We start from the raw sequence: 9,382 nt of genomic DNA, 5'->3' as shown, positions 1-9,382 counted from the left end.
CCTTTAAACACAAATAGAAAAATGTGACTACCACATGGCTGAATTGCTCTAACATAGTCTATTTGTAAATTCAATGAATTTCAGTTTTTATCTTTTCCCAAATGAGAAGGAATTGACCTTATGATCTTATGTATCTCTTTGGCTTCCTTGAAAGAATCTCTTTTCTTCCCTTCTGGGTTTGCCTCTCCCTCATATAAGAATCAGTCCTCCTTCTGATGGCTCCTGATTTCTGTGTGGGAATCAATGTGGCTTAAGGGAATTTCCTTATTTTCCAGAGGAGGGTATGACCTAGGCAAGATGTGCTTCTTTTCCCACTGGACAGCAGTGGGCATGGGATCTAAACTGTTTGAGTCACTGAGAATTTCTTTTACAATTCTGTTTTCTCTCTCTCTCTCTCTCTCTCTCTCTCTCTCTCTCTCTCTCTCTCATGTTGCTGTTGTTGTTGCTGCTGTGAGCGCTGGTGCAAAAGCACTCTCATTCCTGCTTTTTGTGCAAAGGGAATACATGGTCCCAGGAGATGCAGACAGCCATCCTGGGACCAGGGAGAGATCACTTTTAAATGTAATCAACACAAGGAAAGACAGAGTAGGAAGGAAGAAAGAAAACAAACAAGGACATGAGAAAGAGAGAAAGAGAGGGAAGGAGGAAGAAAGGAGGGAAGGGAAGAAGGGATGGAGGAAGAAACGAGGAAATTCTGACCTCACTGCAATGCTGGATCAAATCTAAAATGAAGCTAGAAGCCACAGCACATTCTTTATTTTTTGCCCCAAATTCCCCTTTATTGTTAAACCAGTTTGAGTTGGCTTTTCTGTTAACTGCCTCACGAACATTCTTGCACTAAGTATATTAGAAAGACCCATCAATCTTAAGTCCTTTTGTACGTGTGATGAACTTCCTTTTCCGGTTCTCAGACTTTTGGAGCCTACCTAATTTTCCTTTGCCCATCCATGGTGTAAATCAAAATATCTAAACTACATAACCACCCAACCTGTGTTCTAGTCTTGAATCTTAAGAGGTAACAATCAAGAGTATTGGTTTTGGAGGCAGATAGATCTGGCATCCAATAGAGCCGGTTTTATTTATTTATTTATTTATTTTAAACGTTTATTTATTTTTGGGACAGAGAGAGACAGAGCATGAACGGGGGAGGGGCAGAGAGAGAGGGAGACACAGAATCGGAAACAGGCTCCAGGCTCCGAGCCATCAGCCCAGAGCCTGACGCGGGGCTCGAACTCACGGACCGCGAGATCGTGACCTGGCTGAAGTCGGACGCTTAACCGACTGCGCCACCCAGGCGCCCCATAGAGCCGGTTTTAGTTATCAGCTCCTTACCTGGCCTCTGCTCCAGTTCCTTTTATGTAACCAGATTAATTTATTTTGGCTTTCACAACAAATTACCACAAATTTAGGAGCTGAACGGACACAAATATATTATCTTATATTTCTATAGCTCAGAAGTTTAATATGGGTCTCACTGTCCCAAAAGGAAGGAGGGCCTCCACAGGGCTGTGTTCTTTTCTGTTCTCTCTGAGTAGGATCTGTTTCTTTTTCCAGCATTTGTTCCCCTTCCTCTATCTTCAAAGGCAGCAAAACAGGTTGAGTCCTGCTCACATCACTTCACTTTGACCCTGTCTTTTGCCTTCTCTTTCACTTTTAAGGATCTTTTAGATTACACTGAGTTCACCCAGATGACCAGGAAAATCTCCCTATGGTCGGCTGACCAGCAAACTTAGTTCCATCTTCAGCCTTAATTCCCCTTTGCAGTGTAAAGTATTTGGATCCCAGCAATGTGGATATGGACATTTTGGGGGGCCATACTCTGACTACTACAGTAACATGCCCTCTCCTTTCAGGTTTGTTGTAAGAATTAAATGGTATAAACCCTGCAAAGTGTTTTGCACATAATACATGCACTATAAATTGCAACTCCTATTATTAAGTCACAGGGAAGTGAGAAAGATGTGAAAGTCAAGTTGGTTCTTTGATCTTCCTTAGGCAACCTGTGGATCAGGGCCTTGAGATCCAGAGAGAAGAGTGTGAAGAGTTAGCACTGCTCATCCAGCCCACTTGATGATCAAGCCCATTCCCAAGTGGTCACCATTATCAAACTGCTTTCTCTCCCCAGTGCCCAGGTCTCTTGCTACAGGTCATACCTGGGTTTGTTCAAACTCTTGACATGCTGATTCCAAATACTCCCTAGACCTTAACAAAGCAAGCCTGTATTAATCCCAAACAATCTCATAAATTATTAAACCAACTGGTTGAGGATGTTCATTGCTAAAACACCTGGGCATGTAAATTATTACCTTCTAACAAAAAACACCAAATCTCTAAACACATTTATCCTAAACTAAGCTTTTTTGATTCTCACCTCCATGATATTTGTCATAATATTACACCTGTATTATCTCTAAAAGATTGCTTAGTGGCACCTGCATGGCTCAGTCAGTTAAGCGTCTGACTCTTCGTTTTGGCTCAGGTCTTGATCTCACAGTGCCTGAGATCCAGCCCCATGTTGGGCTCTTAGCCCCATGTTGGGCTAAAGAATCCCTTTAGGGATTCTCTGTCTCCAACCGCCCCCCCCCCCCCGACCCTCTCCTGTTCATGTATGCCCTCTCTCTCTCTCTCTCTAAAATAAACATTTAAAAAAAGAAAGGTTTTTTTTTTACATCAATACATGTATTTCAATCAAAATTATTTTAAAAGAAAACTTTATATCAGCACTTAAAAAGAAAGCCACTAGTATAGTCTGCCATAAATAGAAAGTAACCAAAAAGGTAAAGATAATATAACAAAAACAATGTCATTCAAACCGAGGTGGTTATTGCTGCTTGCCAAGACTCTGAGCTGAAAGGGAGAAGAGACTGGTATTGCAAGCCCAAGAACCCAAATATTCCTTGACACAGAATAAATAAGTAAATTGTGGTATAGACATACAATGGAATACGAGATCAAACGCTACAAATCACAGAGAACGTTTAGGCCTGCTGTTACAGCATCAAGCTGGTGGCTAGAGGGTATTCGAAAATGGTGTGACAGGGCTGCAGGGTTCAATAAATTGAGGTTAATGCAAGGTGATACCATATCTGAGAATGACAATGTGAAAGAGGCCACAAGAAGTCTTCCTGAGAATCTGTATAACGACAGGATGTTTCTCATTAAGTGAGCAATGGCCCTGACCAGGAGGCAGCAGATTTGCCTAAAGAGCATATCCTAAAATATGAGGAGGATAAATTCTACCTTGAACTTCTGAAAGAAGTTATTTGGGAAAGAAAAGAGAGAGAAAAATGGGCAAAGAAATAATCGTGGGGTTGAAATCTGTGGTTGCAGATGCTATCAGATATTTTTAAGAAGTTGGGTAAACCTGAAATGTATGATTTAGAACTACTGGAGCTGCAAATGTATTACTTTAAATAAATGTCTACTGTAATTATTTTTTAAAAATGTATGTTTATAGCTGATCCTACAACAGGGATGAATCTCACAAATGTGGAAGATAGCTCAGAAAAGACAGATGCAAAAGAGCACTAGAGGTAGGACAGCACTGCACTGACATAAAGTTCAAAACCAGGCAAAACTAATCTGTGCCAGAAGTCAGGACAGTGTCCATCCTAAAAGCAGCAATGCTTAGGCAGGGGCACAAATGGAACTTGCGGGGGCTGGCAAGGTGCTACTTCCTAATCCAGGTTCTGCAAACTGGCATACTTATTGTGTGTAATGTACCAAACTGCACATTTAAGATCATACTTTTCTTAAGGTTTGTTACATGTCAAAGAAACGTTTGCTTAAAAAACATCCTCTCTGCAAGCACACACACTAGCAACAGACTCTTTCTCCTAGATGTAATCTAAAGATTCACTATCACACCTTAAGAAATGCTGCCCCAAGCCAGAGCAATGATGATAATAGAACACGTAATAGACTAACAGAGGGTCCCTATCTGCTGGAGGACCACTTCCCCGAGGCTGAGTTGGTGACCTTCTCCTACACTTTCAGAGGACCACAGGGCTTACCTAGATCACAGCATCTATCTCTCTGTATTAAACGTGATTATTTCCTAGCCTGCTTCTATCAGACCCACTTCCTTGAGGGCAGGAACTAAATCTTCAACTGCAGGACCTTAGCACCTAACAGGGTATCTCACAGGGTTGCTCCATAACTATCTGTGGAATGTATGAATGGATGAGGGTATGAATTCATCCTATGACATAAACTGTACTGAGCTGGCAGAGAGAATAAGGACATGCATCTGGCAATGGGGAGCAATTGCACATAAATCCTGACACTAGTATATTTACAAGTTTGAAGAGAAAGGGGGTCTGGGGTACTAATAATCAGCCTGAACCCCACTGGAGGACAACTGATATTACTTTGCTTTAAAACAGCCTTGAGTAGAACTGTACAGAGTCTGGTACTTTTTACTATTTAAAGGGCCCAAGGTGGTGCTAGAGCTGTAATATCAGTAATGAAAGCAAATGTGTGAGCTGCTTGGACCTATTAAAGATAAGTTATTTCAGGTGCATTCAGAATAAGTACAAATGGAGAGGTAGAGCCATTTCTTTTTTATCCTTGCTGGGGATGAGTCAGAGAAATAGGTATGTCTGAATTCTCCAGATAAAGCCCCAAATGCCTTTAAGCCACTAATTTACATTTTTTTTGTACCATAGGCAGAACCAATATTTTGTATGCATAAATGTGCCATACTTATTATTATCTAATGTTACCAAAGCCCCAACATCCTTAGAAAAGTACCTGGTGTTCAGTAGACATTCAATAAATGAAATGGATTCTATCAAGCCCAACCACTATCTGTGTGCCACTGAAAAATAAAAGAGAGAGAAAGGCACCTGGGTGGCTCAGTCACTTAAGCGTCCAACTTCGGCTAGGGTCATGATCTCACAGTTTGTGAGTTCGAGCCCCACGTCAGGCTCTGTGCTGACAGCTCGGAGCCTGGAGCCTGCTTTGGATTCTGTCTCCTTCTCTCTCTGCTCCTCCCCACTTGTGCTCTTTCTCTCAAAAATAAACAAATATAATAAATAAATAAATAAGAGAGATAAAGAAAGAAAAAAAATGTAGAAGGGAGGGAGGGAGGAGGGCATACAAGAAAGAGAGAGAAGACAGAAGAGAGACAGAGAGGTAGAAAGGTAAAGACATGGAGGAAAGGGAGAGAAGAGAAGGAAAAAGAAAATGAGGGAGAGAGAAAATAAACAGAGGAAGCAAAGTGTACATCAGAAATACAGTTAATTCGAACAAAACATTTTGGAGGTTATACTAAAGTGAAAATTAAAAAAAAAATAACCAACAAAGTGAATTCTAAGTGTATTCAATAATAAGAGATGGTATTATTAAATTAAAGCTAATGATGCTAACCCAGATCGAAAAGGGAAGGACAAATGATGATGGGATGTAATTACTTTATTGCCCTATATTATGGAAGTTTCTGCTTAGATATTCAGATCTCTGAAATGGCCTGAGCTACATGTAGCAAGAATCGAAAGAGCGACTAGACTGTGGAGAAATGCACCAGACTGGAAAGTCATCACCAATGGAGGGAGTTCATTTAACACCCTGTTCTTCAGACTTAGGAAAATACGAAATAAAAAGAAAGGTATTCATACCAAAAGACAAGCAAGAATGCCCATGTGTCTATATTTCATCTCAGGGATGATATAAAAATTACTGTCCAGGCTATCAGAAGTGTTCTTATAATTCATAATTCTATAAATTATTGTTATTCATTCATTGTAGATATCCTGCTACTAACTTTTGAAAGGAACTTTCTTACTCTTACACATCATTTTACACAATAGTTGGGTATATAGGATAAATGCAACCAAAAGTGACTAAATACATGAGCTAGATGATATATGGTCATCTCTCAGTGGTAGACTGTATTACTATTTGCCCCAAATTCCCTCTTTAGCATATCCCTCCCTGAGGGCAAATTATATGTTACTACTCTGAAGTCAAGATGTTTCATTGTGCTTAATTGGAAGAAGGCAGAAGTGGCATCTATCTTTTCTAAGTAGAAGCTCTAGGGCCAGGATGCAAGTGCCAGGTTTCTTCTCCCACTGACACAACCATCAAAATGTTCCTGATAGAGGCTGCTCATCAACCTAGGTCCTACAGTAAATACAACATGAAGCAGAGCTGCAGCCCACCCCCAAAGAACATACAGTGTCCTTTCATTTTATAAGCCACTGAGATTATTGGGTGTCACAGAATAATTTACTGTGTCCTGAATGATGCAATGCCAAACAAAATAAGTGAAACAACAATGAAGACCAAATATATGAATGCATTAAATTGCCCAACTAAGAGCTATCAAACACACTCTATATGCAGCCTGTCCTCAGTTCTGAGTATGAATTATGAAGAAGACAAGGACTTTATCTTCAAGGACAAACAGATCAGAGTTCCAGAATCTCACAAGTAAGGAAGCAACATGGGCTTGAGAATTCTGGAGAGGAACTGCATAGAGAGAGTTGCATATTCAGTGGGACACTATCAGAGAGGCATCTTTGGAGGGGACATTCCTAGTAGAGTAGGTAGCATCACTCAAACACAGGCACAACTAAAAGGGAAACTTTGTGCAGGGGGAATAATGCAGATTTAGAAACAACCAGAGCTCGGTGAGGGGAAGGAAAAGCCTTATAAACAAATTTAGGCATACAGAGGCAATGGGAAATTAATGGATGTTTTTAAACATAATGTAAGAATTTTTAAGTGCCTGTGAAAAGATAAACAGAGAAAAGAACTGGGCTGGGGGAATGAAAGTCAAGTCCACTTTTTTTTTTGTCTTAATATGATTTTATCAGGATTTTTGGTGTCATTAAAGTCAAAATGTCATCTTGTCAAAAGTATGTATTGAAGCAAATAACTTTCAATCTCATATTTCATAACCACTGACAATTTGTGCCTTATGAAATGAATGTCAGAGCACCCTGCCTACCATGAATACACAATATTTGTTCACTGATAGCCAAAAAAAGATCATATAGAAATTTTAAAAGATAGCAACTAATGTCTACATAAGACCTAGAAACTACAGATTCTTAAAAATTTAATCTTTTAATTGATCAGTTGCTGGGAGTTAAAACCTAAGACTCAGAGCAGAATGACAAGTTAGGATATGGTACAGTTTTTTGGCTTGTTGTTGTTGTTGTTGTTTAATGGGTGGAGGTGACAATGTTAAGTATTCATTACACCCCATTTCCTTTTCCTTTTTCTGGGCACAGTGGAACACTTCTCAGCTTCCCTTGCAATTAGTGTGATAAAGGCATGTTTACTGGGAGCATGCCAGTATGTACTTTTTAGTGTGCTTGTTTTTGTTTACTTCTAGATCTACAAAGGAATTTATTCTCTTAACCATCAATTCCCTAGACCTACTACTTACCAGCACTAACTTTCTAAAACTTTGAAAAACTACATTAGCAAAACATACAAGGGTGTAAGGAGCACTTAGCACTTTTAGGAGAACCATATAAAGAAAGACATCTAAACAAATGGAAATACCTTTAGAGGAACAAAAGACACCAGTCAAAAGGGTAAGGTTATTTTACTTCTAAATATCTTAGAGTATGATCTAATTCAAAATTTGTTAACTTTATGCTCATAAAATAGAAGAGTCGCAGCTTAATTTTAAGTGACTATATTTCTAAGCTCCAATGGAGTCTCTTGATGAAAAAGAAAATATGTTTGAGGATTCCTGAACCTTAGACTCACAAGTATTTATTGAACTCTAAGGACATTATATGGTTCTCCTGTTTATCTTCAGAACAACCCTAGCTGATGTGCATACATTCCTGGCATTCCTTATTTACCTAAAAGGATATGGAATCTTAGAGAGAGAAAGTAAGTTATTAATGCCACACAATGGAGAAAAGGCTAGAGATGGGATTGTAACCCAGGTCATCTGACTCCAGAAAGTATACTCTACAGTTTCTACCACCACCCTCCCTTGGGGGTTTGCTAAGTTTGAAAACTCATTCCATTTAAACAGATGTGCCACTCTCTCTCAAATTAGTTTTTTTTCAGCATAGGCTAAATAAGTGCCCAGAATATGATTTAATCAACAATTATAGCCTCTAATACTCCAGGTACACTCTTTGAATATTTAGAGATGTCTAAATCACCTCTTTAGTATAAAAAGTGTACCATGGAGTCACTCAGAGGCACTAAAATATGTTGGCAAAATATTTTGATGTCCAGAAACCAGGTAAACACAAAAGTAAAAACAATTAAAGTATTTAACTCCAAATGAGGTTGCAAGGTTGGCATGGCAGGGGGAGGGGGGGAACACAAACAAAAAAGAGAATTTTGTAGTTCCAAACCTATGATTTTCAAGTTTCCTATTTAGGACCAAAGAGGAAAATGCAGGGACCATAAATCAGCTGCATATCACAAATCTTTAAGAAGCTACAACCACAACTTAAATAAATCCCTGCAAATGCTAATAGTTTATGTAATTTTTTTCCTGAGCCCATTTTCTCTAGAAAGGTTTGGAATACTACTCCCCATACCATGGTAGCCAAAGTCTCAGTTCTCATTTCTTGGAAAGATGGGAGAAAAACTCTGTGTTTGGAATGATCTTCCCCCATCTAAGTACCACAGACAATTAAGGCCCAGCCAGCTGCTGCAGATGTGACTATTTAAAAAATTGCTATAGATAATAGTCAAAGTATGGAAAGAGTCAAACGTCCATGTATGTACATACATGTCCATGTATATACATACATATATATACATATATATACATATGTATATATATATACATATATATGTATATATATATTTATATATATATATATATATATTTATATATATATAAACGTCCATGTATATACATACATATATATACATATATATACATATATATATATACATACATATGCATATACATACATATATATACATATATATACACACATATACACACACACACACACAATGGAATATTACTCAGCTATCAAAAAGAATGAAATCTTGCCATCTGTAACAATGTGGATGGAACTAGAGTGTATTATGCTAAGTGAAATAAGTCAGAGAAAGATGAATATCATGATTTCACTCATGTGGAATTTAAGAAACAAAACAGATGAACTTAGGGGAAGGGAAGCAAAAATAAGATAAAAACAGAGAGGGAGACAAACCATAAGAAACTCCTAAATAGAAAGAACAAACTGAGGTTTGCAGGAGGGGTGCTGGGTGGATGGATGGGCTAAATGCGTGATGGGCACTAAGGGCGGCACTTGTTGGGATGAGCACTGGATGTCATATGTAAGGGATGGATCACTAAATTCTACTCCTGAAATCATATCATACTATATGTTAACTAACTTGGATTTAAATTTTTAAAAATGAGGAAAATAAGTAAATAAAT

General features: G+C 38.5%; 1 pseudogene; it reads left to right on the top strand.

The window, feature by feature from the left end:
* Window positions 1–2,928: 2,928 nt before the first annotated feature.
* LOC101089338 lies at window positions 2,929–3,303 on the top strand (annotated as a pseudogene).
* The last annotated feature ends 6,079 nt before the right edge of the window (window positions 3,304–9,382 follow it).

The sequence above is a fragment of the Felis catus genome, chromosome A2 (genome assembly GCF_018350175.1).
Source record: "Felis catus isolate Fca126 chromosome A2, F.catus_Fca126_mat1.0, whole genome shotgun sequence".
In the NCBI taxonomy this organism is placed as follows: Eukaryota; Metazoa; Chordata; class Mammalia; order Carnivora; family Felidae; genus Felis; species Felis catus.
This window is presented reverse-complemented; position numbering and strand designations above follow the sequence as displayed.